Here is a 17,403-nt window from a genome sequence, read left to right as displayed (position 1 = left end):
CCCTGCATACCCTTTTGTACTATTTGATTTTTTTTTTGAAGTTTTGCATGTGGTGTTACTTATCTAATGAGAAACCATTTAAAACCCCCTTCTTACGATGTTTATTCATTTTTGAGAGAGACAGAGCATGAACGAGGGGAGGGGCAGAGAGAGAGGGAACCCCAGAATGCGAAGCAGGCTCCAGGCTCCGAGCTGTGAGCCCAGAGCTCGACGTGGGGCTCGAACTCATGAGCCGTGAGATCATGACCTGAGCCAAAACCAGATGCTTAGCTGACTGAGCCACCCATGTGCCCCCCATTTACCACTTCAAAAAAACCATTAACGTATCTATACGCACAAATGTCACAAAACATACATAATACACCGCGCACTAGTATTACTTTGTCCCCAAACGTCAACAGTTTACTATACGAAATGATTCCCAGAGCTCCCGTGACAACGGTGGCAGGCAAGAAGCAGCATCACTCTCTGTCGGTGGACGTGTGAGGCTTACGTGGCATGAATGGTCACACTGGGTGCCTGTGAGCACGTGCTCCGTCGTCTTCCTGCCTGGGTCTGAATCCTGGCCTGAAACTTACCAGCCGTGAGGCCGTGCGGCCGTGGGCAGCAAGCTGTCCAATCCCTCTGTGCTTCGGTCCCCTCACCGGCCACACCCGCCACACCCTGGTTACGTGACAAGTAGGTTAATACAGGTCACACTCATGGAAGGTGCCAGCTGTATAGCAAGCAACTTCTACAAGTTCGCTACCCTTATTATATCAGTACTGAAATTTGCATCACTCAGGGAGCCTCGGTCGGTAAGCGACCGACTCTTGATTTTTGGCTCAGGTCATGATCTCACAGTTTGTGGGTTTGAGCCCCGCACTGGGCTCTGTGCTCACAGCATGGAACCTGCTTGGGATTGTGTCTGTCTCTCTACCCCTCCCCTGCTCGCTCTCTCTCTAAAAAATAAATAAATATTAAAAAAAAAGTTTTTTTCATCATTCATGTGGTTTTTGTCATTTTAAAATACTGATTAGGAAATCATGGAAGGCATGTGAGCAATTAGTACACCTGAGGAGGCTGATGGTTTGCATTTGTTAGGAAATTGCCGAATTCAGTGAAAACGGACACATCCCCAGGCTTGCTCCCAAGTGACTGGGTCCATGGTCAAGATTCACTTCGGCAGCCACGGATAGTGCTGGCAGGGCAGGAAAACCCTGGGGTGCACACCGCAGGAAGAGGAGAAGCCCCGGATAGCACGTCAACTATCAGGGCGGTAAGAGGTGGAGAGCCCCGTCGTGACCCAAAGTTTCAGACCGTAACAACGTGAGCACTGAGCAAGGTTTTGTCTGGCTTGCTACAAATTCTCCCCCGGCATGCCCGCACATGGTGACGAGGTGGCCCTGCAGACCCCTTGCTCCGAGACAGTCTAGTTCCCTTCCCCTGGAATCTGGGTTAGGCCTGTAACTTGCTGTGGCCAATACAACAGTAGCAAACACGACGCAAGCGGAAGCTGAAAATCACTTGCACGTTGGCCCTTGCCCTCTTGCTAGGAAGTCTGAACCCGTGTGGCAATGAACCCAAGCTGGCTTGCTATCGGAGGGGAGGCCCTGTGCGTGAGAATGAGGCATCCACATAGGAGGGAACCCCAGGGGACCCCAGCTACAGGAGTGAACCCCAGGGGACCTCAGCTGCAGCTGGCTCCAGTGGAAGAACCACCCAGCTAAGCCCAGTCCAAATGGTCCCCTCACACAAACCTGAGCAACTTGTGAACTGCTCTGAATTGTGAGTTGTTCGAGACCGCTGAGGCTGCAGAGATTTTGGTACACATCAAAAGCTGACTGATAAAATGCAGAAATACTGCTATGCCTTTAACAGAATCTAATTCTTCTTACACAAACTTTTATCATCAAGAATTAAAAACAACACGAACAGTCTTCAGCCAATGACACATTAGTATGCGGTCTGAGTTACCAGACCCGAAGTAACGAACAAATTACGAAACAGGAAAAGCAATAAACTCCTACAGAAATCTCTAAACGCTTTACAGTTGGAAGGGAACACAGGCAGCCCTAAATCATGTGAGCTCTGCTGATTTATTCCGGCTCCTTCTGACTCCTTTACTGGATCCTCCTCCTTCTCTGCCCCTTTACGCTGCTGTTCCTCATGGCTGGTTGCTATTTTTCTCACAAAGCAAGTAGGTTACTTTTGCCTATTTTTATTGGCGGGGAATTTCAAAACAAGTAAATTGTCTGAACTGAAAATACCCAAGAGATTTGCTGAAAAGAACATCGTGTACGTTAGTGTCAGAATGTAACCCATGCGGTTAGACTCAGTGCCTGGACTCATGATCGCTAGAGAGAAAGGCTACCCACAAGTGCTGCTGGCTTTGACCTGACAGTCCCGACTATCCACTGTTACTGTTCATCAGGATTTCCTTTTTTTTTTTTTTTTTTCTTTTTTTGACAAGGAAATGTTGTATAACTCAAGTGACTTAAAAATATACATCCAGGGGTGCCTGGGTGGCTCAGTCGGTTAAGCATCCAACTTCAGCTCAAGTCATAATCTCACAGTCCATGGCTTCGAGCCCCACATCGGGCTCTGCTCACCGCTCCGAGCCTGGGGCCTGCTTCGGATTCGGTGTCTCCCTTTCTCTCTGCTCCTCCCCGGCTCGTGCTCACACTCTCTCTCAAAAATAAATAAACACTAAAAGAAATTAAAAATATATATCCAGGTGCGCCTGGGTACCTCGGTCACTTGAGCATCTGACTCTTGATTTCGGCTCAGGTCATGATCCCAGGGTTCTGGGATTGAGCCCGGTGTTGCGCTCCATGCTGAGCATGCAGCCTGCTTGGGATCTTATCTCTCTCTCTCGTTTCCTCTACCCCTCTCCCTGACTTGCACATGCTCTCTTTCTCTCTCTCCAAAATAAGAATATATGTATGTGTATACAAATACACACACACATATGTATGCATATATCTACAAATGCTCTCTGGACCCAACTGGGTCATGGTACAAAGAATGAGAGAACTAAATCCAGAGGACAGACAATGAAGTCCAAGTTGCAGATGAAGTTGAAAATCAGAAAGAAAAACATTAAAAGGAAGTTTAAAGTAAGCAATATTTTTTAACCCAAGTCTAAAACCCCAGATTATATCAATAGGAACGATTAGAAAAAGTGAGTGAGTGGGAAAAAAGTTTCAAAACCTCAATAGGTTGGTAATTAGAGAAAAACAGTTCCAAAAACGTTTTTATTTATTTAAAAAATTTTTAAAAATGTTTATTTATTTTTGAGAGACAGAGCACAAGCCGGGGAGGGGCAGAGAGAGAGAGGGAGACACAGGATCTGAAGCAGGCTCCAGGCCTCCAGGCTCCAAGCTGTCAGCACAGAGCCTGATGCAGGGCTCGAACCCACGAACCATGAGATCATGAACTGAGCTGAAGTCGGATGCTTAACCGACTGAGCTGCCCAGGTGCCCCTCCAAAAACCTTTTTAATGCAAAAGGCACCGACTATTACATACGGTATTACCACATGGGGGGAAGCCAGGTGGAGAAGGCTACGTGGGAATTTCCTGTACAACTTTTGCAACTTTTTTTTACAAATTTGAATTATTTGAAAGTAAAAAGTTAAACACGTTTACAGTGTATTTTTAAGAGGCAGCCTTCGCCAATATTAAAAACAGGATTAATACTTTTCAGAAGAGAAGTCTAAGCGAAGCAAAAACAGCCCACGGAGGAAAACACAGAGCACAAATGAACCCCAGAGAACTATGAATGTAATTCTAATACTTGTGATAGCCGCTGTTCCTTATCCATTTTGTAGATCTCCAGGACTGAGGCAAACTTGCCTATCAAGAGCTCCCCTGATTAATTTTTTTTTAAGTGTATTTACTTATTTTGAGAGAGACAGAGGGCAAGCAGGGGAGGAGCAGAGAGAGAGGGAGGGAGAATCCCAAGCAGGCTGTGTCAGCACAGAGCCCAATGTGAGGCTCAATCTCATGAACCAGGAGATCACGACCTGAGCCGAAATCAGAAGTTGGATGCTTAACCAACTGAGCCACGCAGGCATCCCAAGAGCTCTCCTGATTTGTAAGTGATTATTTCCCTGGCTATGTAGCACATTTGCCCAAATGGTGTGTTTCTACGTTCGCAGCGGGTTGCTGCTGGTTACCACCGCAACTGTCATAATCTACAGATTATAGCTTATGCGCCAATTTCCGTTCAACTGCTTTCACACGCATACTTAATATAATCTCCAAGCTCTCCGCGCAAAGCCTGACATGGGGCTCCATCTCCCCAACCGTGAGATCATGACCTGAGCGGAAATCAAGAGTTGGACGCTTAACCAACTGAGCCACCCAGGCGCCCTGCAGTTATAGGTTTCTATACATATAATTATCTTCTCTCAAACTTTATGGTATCAGGCATCAGTATGTTATAAAAGCAATACACGTGATTCTGATGTGAAAACAGGAGAAACATTGCTTCTCAAAGACTTAGAAAACCTCCCTCTTAGCAATGAAATGATAAACATTTCAGAATTAAAAACGGAACACGGGTATCATGCTGCACTTTCACCTGACCTTATTTCGTATTCGCATGAAATCACAAACGCGTAAGAGGTTAAAACAAGATCTCACTGTGGATTCACGTTACATTTCTTTAGCTTCTCTTCGAGTTCAGGTGAATCTCGGAGATCTGCTCCAATAATGGCATAGCTCTTTGAATCCAACAGGTGTCCATTTGGAAAGCCAAGAAGAGATTATCATTTCAACAGAAATTCATCCAGAGGTGATCATTTCAATGGATTTCTTTTCAAAATTCAATTATTTTTTCTCCATTACAGAAATACATGTCCCACTGCAAAAAGGAAAAAAAAAATCAGGAAGGAGGAGGGTGGAATGAATGAAAATCACATCTTCCAACTATTAAATGTTTTGGTATAGAACATTGCAGTCTTCTATACATACAACATAAACCCATACACACAACATAAGCACATTTTCTGTCACACAAATACGTACACACACATCACACAGGAAAAAGAAAACAGGGCCAATTCTTCTTTTGAAAACTACTTTTCCTACTTAACAGTAATATCAATGACATCATCATCTGTAATGATTCCCTAGCATTCCATCAGTGGATAAAACAACTTACTCAGCCAAGCCCTCACGATTAGGCCTGTGGTATCTCCAAATTTTCTCCATCTGAGGCACTGCGATGAGCATCTTTGTATAGACCTCATGAAGCACCTGTCCAGTTAAGTAGGTCTCTAGGAGTAGAATTAGGAGGTCAAAGGGTAAAATATTTAAGTATTGGTACCGATCAGCTGGCCACTCTCTAAATGTCGTGCCAATTTGTGAGATACTATGTTTAAAAGAAAATCGCTTCTAAAGTATTTACAAATACAATGATAACATTTGCTTGAAAATACTCCCACAGAGATCGGACAGCATGGTTTTTATAGTGGTTCTCGAGCTTTGGCAGTCATCAGAATCACCTGGCGGGCTTGTTAAAACAGACTGATGGCTTCTACCCCCCGAGTTTCTGATGTAGCAGATCTTGCAGAAGTAGACATTTTGTCAGATTCTTTCAAAAGCTAGACATCTGTATTTCCAACCAATGCTCCGCAGTGGTGATGTCACTAGTCCAGGACTACACTTTTAGAACCACTGGTACGGATGAAATTGGCCACAGTTAAAAGTTCAGTGATGGGTACATGGAGGTTCATTTACTTACTTATTTTGAGAGATGGCGGGGGGAGGGGGGTGGGGGAGGGAGAGCGGGGGAAGGGTGGAGAAAGAGGGAGAGAAAGAATCCCAAGCAGGCTCTGTGCTAATAACACAGAGTCCAGTGCAGGGCTCAAACTCATGAACTGTGAGATCCTGACCTGAGCCCAAATCACGACTTGGCCATTTGACTGACTGAGCCACCCAGACGTCCCCCTTGATTTACTCATTCGGACTGACTTTTCATTGTGTGCCCATTTATATACTTTTAAGTTTCACCTCGTGCATATTTCAGCTTTAAGAAATGATCAATTTCAAGATGCGTATTCTTTCTCAGTTTCACATTTCTGAAATGAGGATGCATCAGTCAATAACGTTTCGGTTTAACTTATCAGCACCTTTTCTTTCCTGACGGTAAATAGATAGTGTGATTCTTGCAATCACAGCCTCAAAGGTTTAATGAAATAGGGCAATTTTGCAATGAAAATGTGTCAGTGTTATCATCGCCTATCACTTTTCTCAAATTTTCACTCCCATTTGTATTTTCATTAATTTTTATTTCAACTGTCCGTCTCCCAGAATGATGGCAAGATCAAAAACTATCAAGGACAGGACTAGAAAATTTGCCCACACAAGACACAAACCCAGAGTTAAAAACCAAGTGAAAGGCTAAGAAAGAAATCTGCCAATCAACAGTTGACGAGGGATTTGTATCAAAGAACATTGCTTTATGTTGTAAAGGATTCCTATAAATTGAAAAGGAAATGAAACAATGCAACTGGAAAATATATGAGCCGAGGAAATTTACAAGAAATCCCACAGGCCAACAGAAGGAAGGAAGGGTACTCCGTTTCACTAGCACGTTCAAAGTTATAAAAAATTTAAAACAAAGTTACAAAAAAATCTTTAATTCATAGATTTGGCAGACTGGCAGGAATTTTTTAAAATGGTAGTAGCCAGTGTTAGCGAGGGTGTAGGGAAAGGGAACCCGCATCTACTCTGGTGAAAATACAAATTAGTCGAAAGGGTCTTGAAGCACGGCTTGGCAGTAGCTATTAGAATTCATAAGATACAATTTTTTGAACTGGCAATTCCTGCGAATATGCACATATAACTAGACTTTCTACAAAACTGTTTAATAGGAAACCATAAAGAAGGCGGCAATCTAAAGGACCATCAGTAGCGAATACGTTAAGTAAAATGGAATTTCCATGCAGAGGAGTACTACGAAGTCACCAGAAATAACGAGGTAGATCTAATCTGGCAACATGAAGACAGCCGTGATTCACTAGGATGCACGAAGAACAAGTTTCAAAACAGTACGTATAAATTATTCGCTTTACTAAAATTATACATATAACTGTATTTATTTATTTATAGAAGTATAGATTCACTCTTTCAACAAATACATGTTGATCTACATCATATATATTTATTTATTCAATATATGCACACTCCTTCACCAAAAATTTACTGAACCTTTTGCGGGCCGGGCACGGGATTCTATTTACATGTGTATTTTCTTACGCGTGATATTTACCTGCCTCTAGGTACACTGTCCATCCACAGGAGAAAACACCCTGCCCAGTGGTTATCGTGGTGGGGGGAGAGATTACGCAGGGTCTTTACTTTCTACTTCACATGCTTCTACACTGATGGGTCGAAGGCAATGCAAAGTGCTAACTAACCCTTTCATTACAGCTAATCCTTCTGACGCAAATATTAACCAAATATACAGAAAAGTATGACGGCTACAATGTAGAGAAAGCAGATGTGCCAGCCAATGGCAAAGCCTGAGAAGGTTGTACTTAAAATTTGTACGAGGGAAACAAAGGATGGAGGAGATATTAGTTTCTGTGGGAGTCTGTTCACTAGGAGCGTGACGAGGGCACTGTGCTGGTGTAGAGGCCTGTCTAGTTGCCTGACGTTTCCTGTGTTATCTGTGCCCACCATCTAAGGCCATCGTCTCTGAGCATGTTTTCTGACCTGAATTATTAATAAGCCCCTTGAACTTCTCTGTCAGACACACACTGAACACAATGGAACATTCTGGAAGAGTGTTTGTGACGTTAGTTTTAAAGGCTTAGAAGGGAGGAAAGAGTTGTTGGAAACACTCATACTGAAAACTTACGGGGAAAAACTGAGCCCCGGGGCCAAGGACCTAACGTAACAGGTGAAGCGGGTCAGGTACGAGACAACAGTGGTGGGCATGTGCATTCCCTCTCAACGAAGCAGCCATGTAGGAGTCAGGGTCTGAGGCTGCCGGACTGGATTTTTCCAAGGAAAGATTTTCCGGAAAAAGCTCCTATATTTGAAATGTTTGCAACTCACTGAAATGTTTTTCAAAAGATTTCAGATTGGGACCTATGGACATCTAAGAGGGGCCATACAAACAATTGTTTCAAGTTCCTTCACAGTAGATGTGATGCAGAAGTATACACTCTATGACGTCATGTGCACACACGCGCAGACTCAGACGCGCACGCTCACACACACACACACACACACACACACACACACACACCATCTTTAAAAAGAAAGGGGAAGAAAAGCAGAGAGGTAGCCCATACTGTATTACTTAGGTTAAGGGTACTTGCCAATTTGCAGTGTGTCCTCTGAATGTCATTCTATAATGGGTTGTAATAAGAAAGGCTTGTATCTATGGGAGGATGGGAAAGAGAGAGAAATGAGTCAAGTAGCTTAGTTAGTGAAAAAATGCAAACACCCACTACCGAAATGGCCAGTAGGTACCGCTACTGCTCAAAGCAAGGGTGACTCCAGAGGGCCTGCTGCTTAATGACGTCTGACCCTAGGCACACACATGAAAAATTCAGTGGATCAGCTCTCAGAGTAGGTCAGTGAGCGTTACTCTCCGAATCTGACGTCAAGTCACAAACTGATCATGAAACACTCAAGACGTAGAAACCGCCAAAGATAGGCTAGTGGTATGTTTCCAAACGTTGCAGTGTTTTCCAAGCCATCTCTCGTTTCCTGCTTCTGCTCACTCAATTAAAAATTTTAACCATTAAGCGTCCGACTTCAGCCAGGTCACGATCTCGCGGTCTGTGAGTTCGAGCCCCGCGTCAGGCTCTGGGCTGATGGCTCGGAGCCTGGAACCTGTTTCCGATTCTGTGTCTCCCTCTCTCTCTGCCCCGCCCCCGTTCATGCTCTGTCTCTCTCTGTCCCAAAAATAAATAAAAAACGTTTAAAAGAAAAAATTAAAAAAAAAAAATTTTAACCATTATTAATCACAGACAACTAAACAAACCGATTCCTACTCAGACCTGACGTCCAGTAACATTTAGGTGATGACTCTGCTCTCCTCCAGAATGTGCAAAAAATTAGACATCCGAGAGCCGATTTCAGTATCGCAACCACCATACACGCATCTTTCACCCCAGAAACCTCCTCTAGGCTTAAGTGAGAGCCCACCTGCTCTTATTTGACTCGGTGTCCTAACAAGCTAGGTCGTATTCTGTGGCTGCACAGCGTCAGATGCCATAGCGCATCTCAAATGCACACTACGTGGGGCGCCTGGGTGGTCAGTCGGTTGAGCATCCAACTTCGTTCGGCTCAGGTCATGATCTCACACACAGCTCGTGAGTTTGAGCCCTGCGTTGAACTCTGTGCTGACAGCTCAGAGCCTGGAGCTTGCTTCGGATTCTGTGTCTCCCTGTCTCTGTGCCCCTCCCCAGCTTGCACTCTGTCTCCCTCTCTCAAAAATAAATAATTATTAAAAAAAAATATTTTTAGATAAAATGCACCTTCCGTGTAATATAATCTTGTATTTGGAAAAGGGCAAAACTTGTTTCCATAGGATAAGTTAGAAAAAAAAAAACTTAAACTATTTCTAGCTTGTGGGAATTACACATCTTTAAAGGACAAGGTGAAAGTTTTAATGGTTACTAAAAAATTTTTTAAATGTAAGACTTAAGATTTTGTTTAAATGACTAGTTTAAAAAGAAGGGGAAGAAGTATACGTTAAAAACCACTGAGAAAATCTGACCTTGGGCTTGAGGTCAGGGTTTAAATTTCAGCTCTACCCCTTTGTCAACAGGTAACCTTATGGAAAATAGCTTAACTTCTTTGAGCTTTGGTTTCCTCAACTGCTAATAAAAGCATGTCATTCCTGAGTCGGCTCTGACGACTCAATGAGATCATCTGAGTGAAGCATTTCACATGGTGCTACCAAAGCTCTCAGCAAAGATTCACAAACTCGCCATCTATAACTGCAGAATTCTTAAAACATGGACTCAGGGTGGCCCCCATACTATCTCATATATAGTAAATGGCCAATTTGGCCTCCCATTATTCATTCAAACGCTATTTACTACACATCTGCTCTGAGCCAGGCCCCTTTCTATGCTCTGGAGATACAGAAGTAGCCGGAGCACACATGAAAATTCAGATTATTGGAGCGCCTGGTTGGCTCAGTCGGTTAAGTGTCCAACTTTGGCTCAGGTCATGATCTCACGGTTCATGAGTTCAAGCCCCACATCGGACTCTGTGCTGACAGCTCGGAGCCTGGGCCCTGCTTTGGATTCTGTCTCTCTCTCTCTCTCTCTCTCTCTCTGTGCCTCTCCCCCACTCATACTCTGTCTCCCTCTCTCTCTCTCAAAAATAAATAAAACATTAAAACACTTTTTTAAATTTCAGATTAAAATTAAACCACTCTAGGTCATTTCTATTACGTGTTCAGAGAAATTACGTTAACGGACAGAAGAGTTGCAAGGGAGGGGACATTTCGTTTTGAAGACAGTTTGGAATGGGGATCTTGGGGCCAGAAGGAAGGTGGGAAGGGGGTAAAAGGGAAGAGTCCCCTAAAATGAGGTCTCTGGCGTTCAGACCGGCCGCCTCCTGAACGCTGACCCTGAATCCTACCGGGCTCTCTCCTGTGGTCAAAGCCATACTCACTTGATGCTGTGCAGCTTTCTCGTGACTCTCATGGGAAAGTCCACTTCAAAATATTTACTTGGGAGAAGGTCTTCATCCTGAGGAAAAACACGCAGTAAGCTCTAGAATTATGTATTCACTCCTACATTTACTGACCACCTTCACGTACCGAGCGAGTACTAGGCCCCGAAGAGCATCAGGGCACTTAAGGGTTTGACATCCAGGAACGATATGGGCAGAGATGTATTTTCCAGATTACTGTGGTCTCCACGTGGGGAATGGATGGAGGACGGGCGTCCGGGGTTCACAGCTGTCCAGGGAAGAAGTCACGGGGAGCCTGAACTGGGGGAGCAGTGCCTGGGATGGAGGTGGGGGTATGTGGAGGCGCTGGGGGAGTAGGACCTGACAGAATTTTCCAAAAAGCAGATCGAGATGAATCAGAGAGGGTCAGGACACCAATGCTGACCAGCATTTGAGGGATAAAATGGAATAAAACAGCAAAAATCCCGAAGCATCGCACACAGTGGGGGTGAGTACTGTTTTGTGACACGTTTACTTTTTTCTGTGAGGGGAGGATACAGCGGGTGGTAAAGGGCAGGTGCTCTGGAGCAGGGGACGGGGGTTCGAATCCCAGCTCCACCGCCTGTCTGCCGCGAGGCCCCAAAGTCACTCCACTCCCTGGGCCAAGTTTCCCTCCTCTGCGAAGCAGAGACAGGGACAGCACCTCACGGGGTTGTGAGGAGTAATGAGGAAATAAGTACACACAAGGGACACTCAGAACGGGGCCTGCCTTAGTAAGTGCCACGTGTGTGCCTTTATCATTGACTGTCATGGGGACGGGGTGCCGAGGTGGCTCCGTCGGTTAAGTGTCTGACATTGGCTCAGGTCATGATCTCACGGCTCGTGAGTTTGAGCCCCACGTAGGGGCCAGGGCCCGCTTTGGATCTTCTGTCCCCTTCTCTCTCTGCCCTTCCCCCACCGGTTCTCTCTCTCAAGTTAAATAAATAAACTTAAAAACCTTATTGACATGGGTACTTAGAAGTAGGTCTTGGCCTGGGGTGTACATTTATCTTTACTGAGGGCTGCAGTAAAAAAGCGTGGCAGACGCGCGCGCACATGCACACACAAACAAACACACACACGACCCTGCTCCCCCTTCTGCATCCCCGGCCTGGTCTCCCCTTGGCCCCCTGGCCATCCTAGCACATTCTCTGTCACGTCCAATCAATCCCTCAGCCCCGAAGCGTATTCACGAACACATTCTCTCCTCCTCAGCTCGCCAACTGCACACACTGTAAGGACACCGCTGTCTGGACTCTCAGCGACACCCTGCGTGTTGCCTGCAGCAGCTCCCGATGCCCCTGAAGCTTGGGGAAAGAAACAAGGCGCTCCACAACCTGGTGACCTGCCCGGCGCCCCCCCAAAGCGCTCTTCTAACGCCTCCGTATCCACCTGTACTTACATTCCACAAGTACAGAGCCGCTTCCTTAAAGTGGAAAAAAAGACCAAGAAAAAGACACTTGTTGGTGCCCAGAACCCGGTGGTGGGCCTCGCAGGTGTGGGCCGGGATTAAGGAAGAGCTGGGGTGAGGATGACACCCCTCTTTCTGACTCGAGCAACTGCGCAGAACACCATTTACGTGCACAGTAACGAGCGATGGACAGCAGGGACCGAGAGGGAGCCGGCCCCCCACGACAGCATGACGGGCAGGGAGGCAGCAATCACAAGCAAGCATTTTCCAGTAGGAGGTGACCCCTAAGGGCAAGTGTCAGAACTGGGAGAGCCAGCTACCCCTCAGCCCTTGGAAAATCTCAGGGGATCTGGTCTGGGGGACAAAGGGGGAGGGAGGAAGGGGGAGACAGGAAGACAGAGACAAAGACAGTCTCCTGACCCATCAGAAGAGACACGCTCACCGATCTCAACCGTTCTCTCTTGGTGCTGCCGCGCTCCCCTGCCCGTGTATAGGGCAGGGCCTGGTAAAAAGCTGTCCGAAGATATTTGGAGGAAACGTTTAGAGCATACCAGAAGATGACTTTTGCTAGGAAATTCCAGAACACCCTCTAAGGATTTCGCTCACACGATATGAAGTTAAGGACACGCTAAAATTCCAGAAGGCCTGGAGAACAAAAGCAAATGCAGGACAGCATACGATCCTATGGCTCGTCTAGGACTTCTGACTTTCTAAAGAGCTTTCCCACTCATCAGCTACTTGCCCTCTTAAGAATGCCGATTAAGGGGTCACCATGGAGGGAAAGCTTCCAAAAGGCACACTGGAGCTTTTAAGGAACAGACATCTTCTTTCTTGCCTTTGGGAAAGGGGCAACAAATGGCTGCGGGACATGACGCTTCAACTTTTTATTCTGGGATTCCCCGAGCCCTTCCGACACTCCACTCGCCAGTAGCTCGCACGTCACAGGAGGCACGGAAGGCAACCGGGACCGTGCATAGCTACCGGAGGGCAGCCGGGGACAACCGTGAGGAAGAGTATCCCGTAGGCTCAAAGGAGATCCAACGTGGCCGACCGCTGCACAGGCTGCCATATTGAGACTGACCCCCTGCATCCTTGATCCTCTGGCCGTGTGGAAATAGATTCAAGAGACACCAAGAAGCTGAGATCCCTTAAAGGGTTTCACTCACCCTTTATTCTTTGTCTGGGGTTGTACTGGCTTTCCTGCACCCTTCTCTCACCCGCTGCTTGAAGGTGGGAGCCTTCAACTGTCCCTTCGACTGATCTTGGGGCCTGACGTCATACAGAACGAGCTCACACACCAGCGGCAGCAGAAAGCCTGTGACCCACAGCCAAGCCTCTGCTGGTGCAGCCAGGGGACCCTCCCAGGTGGAAGGTGCACCAGACAACAAGACTAGCCGACGAGATCTCCCCTCCTCTTTTACAGAAGCACGTAGAGCTCAAAAACAGGGCTCAGCGAACTTGCTGTAAACAGCCAGTACTCTAGCCTTTGCAGGCCAGACGGTCTCTGCTGTGACTTCTCCACTCTGCTGCCGTAGGGCTAAAGCAGCCACAGGGAAGATGGAAGGAACTGGGAGTTGGCTGTGTTGCAGTAAAACTTTATTTACCAACATAGGTGGTAGCCTAAATTTGGCCCGTTCAGCTCCTGCTCCAGAGAGCAAACAAGCATCATTTTTCTAAACAGAAACTTAGGTTTTTAAAAACCCTTTAGACTGATGTCATTATCAAAACGAAAAAACTCCACCAAATTTTTCAGACCCTGCACTATTCTCCTTCCTCACTGCTGACAGATGACCTTTTCCTCGGAAGGGGCACACGAGCTTCAGTGTACCTTGCTCAGAAATAAAAATCTCAGATTTAGTAATGATTAACCCACCTACACGGCGGGGGGAGAGACCAAACCACGGGACCACGTTGAAAAGGGTGTCAAGCCCAAAGGAGGAGTTTCTCCCGTGGCTTCTGTTCACACTGCACACATTCTGCCACTGCATTCTCTTCCAGTTCCTTCCACCACGCCATGCTCTCTGAGGCCCAGAGGCACCGCCGACCTATAGCAAAGAGCCCCCCCCCCCCCCCCCCGCCACCCCCCGAGCAGCCGCAGGGCTCTCTGGAGAGAACAAGGAGGGAATCTGGACGTGGACGAACTTCAGTCCGTTGTTTGTTCCATGCTCCAGCGCCACTGGCTGTCCGACCTGGGGACGGCACAAGCTCTCGGAGCCCGACCTGGGGACGGCACAAGCTCTCGGAGCCCTCCTTGCCCCGTCTGGGTACCACCCCCCCACCTGCAGAGCTCTCATGTTCATTCCCGAGGTCACGGATGTGCACGCCCTTCAGAAACGTTAGCTATCTTCTCCTGAATGAAGAATGCAGAGGCAACCGGTTAATACTAAGGCTGTGCTGAGGCCACTGATTTCTCGCCTCAGTGAGAGAGAGGCTGGGGGCACCGATGACCAAAGACCTCATCGGGTGAGCTGATGAGGGACAAAATACACACTCAGGTCGCATTAGGCCCACACACTCTAGTTTATCTCGGTGTACTTCTGCAAGAATCTGGGGAAATGCACGTACCCATGACTGCCACATGACCGACCTGACAGAAGAACCAAGAGAGATCTGTACAAACCTACAAAAAAGAAAACGCAATCAGTGAGATTGCGTAGAGAAAGCAATGAAAGCAAATCAGTGAGATCGTTGTAGAGAAAAGGTTTGGTGCTACAATTCCAGCCCGGAATCAAAGAACAGGCCTGTGGTCCTGATTCTGCCACTAACTGGACCCATTTCCTCTTCTGTGAGTGAGTGTAATTATACCTGCTCTTGAACCCTAACGAAGGAGGTGAGGGACCAAATCAGAGAATGGAGGGGCACCTGGATGGCTCAGGCAGTTGGGCTCGGACTCTTGATTTCGGCTTGGGGCACGGTCTCGTGCTCCGTGGGATAGGCCCCGCATCTAAGCCCCACTTAGGATTCTGTCTCTCTCTCTCTCTCAAAATGAATAACTAAACTTAAAAGGGCTTTGTGTCATGTTACCATCACCCAGCCTTGCAAATCTCCAAGCTATACTGAAGACACCGTCACGACGACAGTAAAGTCTTTTGTTGTCGTCAAAACGGCAAATGCATGGGCCCCTGGTCTCAGCTACTCCACTGGCAGGGCTCTCGCTCACACGCAGAGAATGTATACAAGGATTTGGATCAAAAGCCCTGTTTGTGACAGCAGGAGCTAAGAAGCAAGGCACATATCTAGGGCCCTGGTGACATCACGTACGTGGCTGACAGTGGTTGCACAGCAGGTGCAAGCAGATGGGGACAGGGACGCGAGACAGGCAGTCACCGCATGCCTTTTGAATATATTTCTAACATTTAAAAAAATGTGTATTGACTTATTTTGCGAGAGAGATGGGGGAAGGGCAGAGAGAGAGGGAGAGTGAGAGAGTGACAGGATCCCAAGCAGCCTCTGTGCCGTCAGCACAGAGCCCAATGCGGGGCCTGAACCCACAAACCGAGAGATCATGACCTGAACCGCAATCAGGGGTCGGGTGCTCAACCGACAGAGTCGCCAGGGCGCCCCTGACATTTTTGAACCCGCTGGGAAACTTCACAAAATTAAACAATTGGGGAAACAAGGGGGCGGTATTTTTTAATTTACCTTTAGTCTCCAGAAGGTGGTATCCATCCCAGCCCCAAGATTTAGAATCTCACAGGGACATTCTGTCTTCCCTAGAAATGCCTTTATAAGCTGACGGACGCCATGGACGCGAGCAAAATATCCTGAGAGAGAGACAGAGACAAGCCATGACTCAGTGATGATGGAAATAAGCCTTGCAAAGTTCACCACACCAGGAGGACAAAACGCAACCCTTCTGCCCTTCTTCAGGGGTAGCGGTTTAGGTTATCCAGAGACCTTATGGGAGAAGTAATGACTTTAAAATTCTCTTCCTTTTTTTTTTTTTTTTTTAAAGCCATTTGAACCAAAATAAGCACAATCTATCTAATGGTTGGATCAACTACCTTAAGGAAAACGCAACGCCCCCTAATTCTACCTATGAAAGAAAAATATTTTACATCAAAACATGGGATCTAAATGTCCCTCTTAGAAATGTGTCTTTTCGTGGCTAAGTGAAAGCTACTCAGAATTCGGCTGAAACTCAAAATTGGGAGACCCTCTGGAAAGTATTCTGGGGTCAGGAAATGGGCAGATAAATGTCAAAGCAAAGACAGCCATGTTTCTTAGCGTGCTCCCTTCATCTCCATCCTGTGCGGGTTAGAGCCTGGATGTTTGTAAAACGTCACAGGCGGGTTGGGCGGGGGGCGGTGCACAGGCAAATGGTGCCTAATAAACTGACTTGTTAAGCTCTGGCGTGGGAAGCTGGAACAGAGGAGACAAGAAATAAAAGAGGGTCAAAGGAAGATAAAATTGATCTGGGTTCTAAAGCCCTTCTGCTTACAGTATTACTATTTTAAGAACAAAATTTGAGTGGCATTTAGACGCTTACTGCAGTTTGACATAGGGATTTCATGTCTATGGATTCTACTAGTAAATAATTTGCAAGCAAGTGAACTCTCGCTCGCTCGCCTGCTCTCAAAATAAACATTTAAAAAATATATTAAAAAAATAATCCTAATGATCTTCAACTTCACCCAAAAATAAGAGGAATCTAAAATAAAATTACTGTAAGATACCATTTTTCATGGATCAGATTAACACAGATGAAAAGTTTCATAATACACTGTGTTGGTGAGGATGTTGGGAAATAAGCACTTTCATATACTACTGGAGAGAAGGAACACTGCAACTCTCATGTTAAGAATGAATCCCTATGTTCTACTGCCGGCTTTGAAATGGAGAAGGGGCCATCTTCCATGGAATGTAGGTGGTTCCTAGAAGGTAGACAAGAAAAGGAAATAGACTCTCCCCTATGGTCTCCAAAAGAAACGTCCCTGATGACACTTTGATGTTAGCCTAGCAAGACCCATGTTTGACTTCTGACCTTCAGAACTGTAAGATAATAAATTTGTATTGTTTAAAAAAAAAAAAAAAAAGAATGAATCCCTAAAACCCCAGGCCTCTCAGCTGATGAGGGAATAGTGAGAAGGGAGGGGGTCACTTGCCTCTGCTAATTTCAGGGGCCTTCCTCTCCTTAGACAGTCTTACAAAATGCTGGATGTAAGGGTCATGCGAGTAGCCAATGTTTACTGCAAACCTGGAAGGGATAAAAAGGAGGCAGGTGAGTAGACGTCAGTAGATTCAGGCTCTCAGGAACCAGGTCAAGGAGGAAAACCATCTACTTCACAAGGCCAACACACTCCCATTTAGCACTCCGTTA

General features: G+C 46.3%; 1 long non-coding RNA gene across 1 annotated transcript; it reads right to left on the bottom strand.

Annotated features, from left to right (window-relative positions):
• Window positions 1-7,565: 7,565 nt before the first annotated feature.
• LOC128776900 (uncharacterized) lies at window positions 7,566-15,841 on the bottom strand. The gene is made up of 3 exons (XR_008422020.1): window positions 15,726-15,841; window positions 10,634-10,710; window positions 7,566-8,378 (listed from the first exon to the last, which is right to left on the bottom strand). It is a non-coding gene; the product is annotated as an uncharacterized LOC128776900 (long non-coding RNA).
• Between the last annotated feature and the right edge of the window lie 1,562 nt (window positions 15,842-17,403).

Source organism: Panthera pardus, unplaced genomic scaffold, assembly GCF_024362965.1.
Source record: "Panthera pardus isolate Hobbes unplaced genomic scaffold, ASM2436296v1 HiC_scaffold_132, whole genome shotgun sequence".
Taxonomy (NCBI): Eukaryota; Metazoa; Chordata; class Mammalia; order Carnivora; family Felidae; genus Panthera; species Panthera pardus.
Note: the sequence above shows the minus strand (reverse complement) of the source record. Positions and strands in the feature narration are given on the sequence as shown.